This window comes from Bactrocera neohumeralis, chromosome 6, assembly GCF_024586455.1.
Source record: "Bactrocera neohumeralis isolate Rockhampton chromosome 6, APGP_CSIRO_Bneo_wtdbg2-racon-allhic-juicebox.fasta_v2, whole genome shotgun sequence".
NCBI lineage: Eukaryota > Metazoa > Arthropoda > Insecta > Diptera > Tephritidae > Bactrocera > Bactrocera neohumeralis.
In genome coordinates this window covers 52,685,879-52,690,724 of record NC_065923.1, presented here as the reverse complement: position 1 = coordinate 52,690,724, position 4,846 = coordinate 52,685,879, and the positions used below count along the sequence as shown (strand labels likewise).

Sequence of the window (4,846 nt, the reverse complement as noted above, 5' to 3'; positions counted from 1 at the left end):
CACCACTCTACTTTTTCAACGCAGTTATTTCATTACATCAAGAGCGCAGGACTGCATTTGGCTAAAAGGCAAACTCAGCTAATCATCTAAATGCATAGCCAACTTTCATTTTCTTAATCGAAAAATTCTTTTATATTTGCTCATCAAAAAAGGTAATTTTTCAATATTATTTCCATTCAATTATTAAATCATTTATATAATTTATCTTATTCAACTTGCCTTTGTGTGCGAGAACGAGCGGAGAGCTAGCAAAACCGCAAGCATATTATAACCGGAAGTCTAATTTCCTGGAGGGGAAAACGTGCAGAACACAGCATAAATGCAGAGACAGCGAGAAAATGCCATTAGCGTGGGAGGAAAATCGAAATATGACCAGCGATATGCCAATGCTGCTGACCCCAGCAATCAGCCGACCGCATTCCATTCCACGAGTTGTTGCTGGATGGACAAACACACGGTCGGAGGACATAGGCTTGATCCAGGCTACTGGCGATCTACCGCCACCACAACTGACAGCTCATTTTTCTTCATTGCGTCGCCTTCAGTGAGCATAATGTTTATAGTTTAAAAATATACATTAATTTATATGCAGTTGCGTTGGTATTTGAACTTCTAGATATATTTTTGTTCTTTTCTTGGCGCTTTCACTCTTAATGACATTAAAATTAAAATGTGTTATTTGATAAAGACCATAAAATGCGAGAGAGATAAGTGAGCAAAGCAAGGATGTAACGATGCTGCAAAGGAGAAATGTTTAAAGCCTCAAGCATTTCGAAAATAATTTCATGGATATTTCTTCGGTACCCAACTTTTGAGCCTATAAATACCACTTTTTCGTTTTTGAGACTGACTGCAGCACAAAGTCATGGAACGACATGTAAGTTTTGCATTCGCAAATAGACTAAAAATTGTGTAATTACAAGTGCGACTTAAAATGCGAGAATTAACTAATTACGCAATCACCACTGACCTGACAATTGATATTTTAAATGATTGAAAAGTTTCAACATACCTGTCAGGTGTGTTCAGTGAAAGAAGAAAACGGTCGGTTTAAGCGGAACACCGAATGTCACGAACTTAGTTGTGCGAAATGCAAAATACCGTTAATATAAGAACATAATTAAACTAGAAATAGTTTCAATAATTAATTATTTTGAATATAGCATTTAGAAAAGGACCAACGACTACGAAGAAAGGTATTACTTATACTAATTGCTTAAACTAAATTTAGTACTTTTAAATACCAAACATAATGAGACATTTTACTTAATTATTGACTTAGCTAACTGAAATCTTCTAAACCGCTTTCAGATAATCCGGAAACGATTTCGATACTAGCAAAAGGCACTATTTTTGGGGACCCACCAGTCGTCTATTTCTGATTTGAAACAAAGTAAAGGGTGATCCTAGTAGAGGTAAAGGTAAAGAGGAAATTCACCTTCTGTAAAGAATGTGTTTCGCGCGCTTCGCTCAACTTATGTTCAATATAATCGACCTGCCGAGCGTACTATTCGCAACACCATTACCCATCTTGAGACCCAGCATTCATTATTGGATAATATTCGAATTCGAATAAACCACGTCGAGCACTCAGAGAAGAAAATATAGCAGCCGTAGCTGAGAGCGTACGCGAAGAACGTGGAGAGTCGATTCGGTGCCGTTCGCAGGCAACTTGGACTGACATATGGAACGATGGATTTATTGAGAAAACACTTCGGTGATCAAATAATTTCATGTTTTGGGCCGGTCGGTTGGCCGTCAAGATCGTGTGATATCACACCGTTAGATTTTTTCCTGAGGGGATATCTAAAAATGGATCAGCCAAACCATTAAAACTACTACTCCAAATTCCATCCGTCAGATTGAAATTTTTGCGACCTTGGCTTCGAACTAAAACCACAATATTGTTGGATATACTCTAAGTCTTGATATAGATTCAGTTAAGGATAGATTTCTTTATATTTTAGGTTTTAATCTTTTAAGATTTTGCTTTCTCTCTTCGGAGAATGCGAAAATATTAATATGTATGTACAACTCATAGTTTTAATGCAAGACCTGCAGCAAATACACACTATTAGTTAGGCCTGAATAAATCATACGCATCTTGCTCCAAGCTCTTTTGTTTAATTAGTTTGCTATTCTATCTCTGCGCCGCTGGGTCATAGCGTATTTAATTTATATCAATCGCCTTCCGACTACAACTTTTACCTATAAGTAATTGGTAATATCAATATGTTTTGTAGATATCAAAAGTGTACATGCACACATATTCAATATCAAATTTGACACGGACACAAAACGAATCGAGAAAAAAATTTTCAATATCAATCTTGACAATGGACTGGTTTCCAATAAACTATTTAGCGCGCGTAAGTAATCGTAAACTTTCCTGAATGACTCAAAATCTTTGTTAATTAGAGAGAAAATTTTCAAAACATTTTTTTTTTTGACTTTTCGTTAAGTAAAATATCTTTAAAATATTCTCTGAAAATTTCACGTTGATCCGATAATTAGTTTTTGAGTTATTCGACAAATAACAAAGAGAGCTCGGGCACTTCAAAGCGCTAGTGTGAAACTTTAAACGCTTTTTTCTCAAAACTATGTTTTTTGAACTGGTGACAACTGTAACTCGAAAACCGCTCAGTAGATTTTAATGAAAGTTATACAGCTCTTAGAATACATAATAAACTCGGGATTGATCGAAAGATTTTTTTTCCAAAAATTTCGATTTTTTAAGACCAATTAACTGTTGATTTTTCCCAAAAATTTCCTGAGGCCGGCATTTTGTTAATTTTTGAAAAAAAAATCCTTCGATCAGGCCCAGAATTATCTATTTATAAAACTATTTTTTTTCGTCCGATTGATTTTAGATGAATCCCAAGGACTTATGCTTGTCACCGCAAGTACCTTTTTTTTTGGAACAGGGTCAACACAAACAACTATAACTTTGGAAATTATTATTATTTTTTTTTTTAATTTTCGTGACTTCAAGTCAACACATTCTATAATAATGCCATATTACTACTTTTGTAAAATAACATGATTTAATAGCAAAAAAAATACTCAAAACTCTGATTTTTTCGTGCCTCTTACTACCCCTAACCCCTTAATGACGATAACATCCCAAAATTTAAAGAAACATTATTTCTAGCACGTGATGGCATCAGAAAGATACCAGAGGATCAAAACATCTCTTATGGCTCGACTCTAATTGACTTATGGAGTCAAACTACACATGGACATGAAAAGTCATATTTGATCTTTAGTTCATATTTTTTTAAAGAGAGGATGCCCAAAAGAGTTTCTAATCGTAAATAGTCACAAAAACAGCACTTTCAGAAGGTGAAGAAACATTTATCTACTAAGACCATGGATAAATTGAACTTTGAGTTGCTTCAATATTCACAATGCTCTTCAAGTCAGGCCCAAACTGACTTTCCATCATCCAAAAGAGAAATAAGAAGTAGTTGACGAGACGTTTCTTCTATCCTAGTATACAGTATTCTTGTTTTGCAAACGTTGATTTACTTGGTATAGATCCTTTGTTTTGACAGCTTCCTGAACCACATAGCATTGCTATAAAAACGCTGCGATAAAAATAGAGAGATGGTATAGCTTGGAGTTTCATCCACAATCTAAGACCGTACTATTATTTCAAATTTAATTCTTATTAGTCTTCCTCCACTCTTTCATTCTGAGGAGTGAGTTTCTTGAAAGTTGAGAAGGTGGCCTATCTGCTTTCAAGTTATATACCAAAAAATCCCAGGATTTTAACGGTCTAAAATAGTTGTAGGAAATTGAAAAATCACTTAACAATAAGTATATTAATTTAACAATTGCTTTCCTAAATATCCTTTTTTATATCATAACTACCTCCCAATACTTTCCATTACATTCAACTCGTTCCTTCCGAACCGCCAATTTAAAGATTACATCAGCAGTTTTCACTTAAATTTCCACACCACGCCCAATTGACTTTCCACTTAACCAAGCAACGCCTTATACGAACGCAAGTCTTTAAGTACATTACTATTTGCGCAAGTGTGTATAAAAATGTAATCTTTCCTCCTTGCTAACGGAGCATTATGTATGTATTGTATATATTTTAGAAATTTGCTATGTAATCATAATTTTTTCAGTACTTCGTGGCTATTGAAAAGAGAATTTCTGAGAAAGTCATATAAACATGCCACACATGCTGTTGTAAAGGAAAATCTAGAAACGCTGCTCCGTTCCTACTCACGAATATATGCGACTATACATATGTATACATATAAATCTACATACTTACATATATAGCCGCCAACATTTATTCATAACCAACATTCCTTAACGCCACTGTCTGTAAAAAAGGCAGTAACGTAACCATTGCATTGACCAAGAGAGTTGCCACTTATTTATAATTTAGAGAGGTTTCTTTAAATGAGAACTGGTGGCATAACAGATTTTAAAAGGAGGAGAGAACTTTAAGAAGAGGCAGATCGAGAAGACTGCAGGACATACTCTTGTGCACAGAGTGTTGAAATTTAGGTCAAGCCCAGGCATTCTAAAGGATGACTACACCTCATGGACCTAGTAACTGAGCTCCATCTTGAATCGCAAAATACCAAAACTTGTCTATGCGTAGCTCATTGGCATACCAGACTAACCTAAAATAATATTAAAGAAGAGACCAGATCGGTTGCGTAACGAACTAATTCTGAGAGATGATACAACATATAGCTCACGAACGAGTGAACCGATTTTATTAAACATATAATTGATAAATAATGAAAGTAGCAATATCGGCCATTAATTAGAAATCAAGGAGAGTTTTGTCATACTTAAGTTTGTATTGCTCGCAGTA

General features: G+C 34.9%; 1 long non-coding RNA gene across 1 annotated transcript; it reads left to right on the top strand.

Moving 5' to 3' along the window:
• Positions 1-369: 369 nt before the first annotated feature.
• Positions 370-1,424, top strand: LOC126762715 (uncharacterized). Its single transcript, XR_007667501.1, has 3 exons — positions 370-544; positions 617-877; positions 1,312-1,424. It is a non-coding gene; the product is annotated as an uncharacterized LOC126762715 (long non-coding RNA).
• Positions 1,425-4,846: the final 3,422 nt, after the last annotated feature.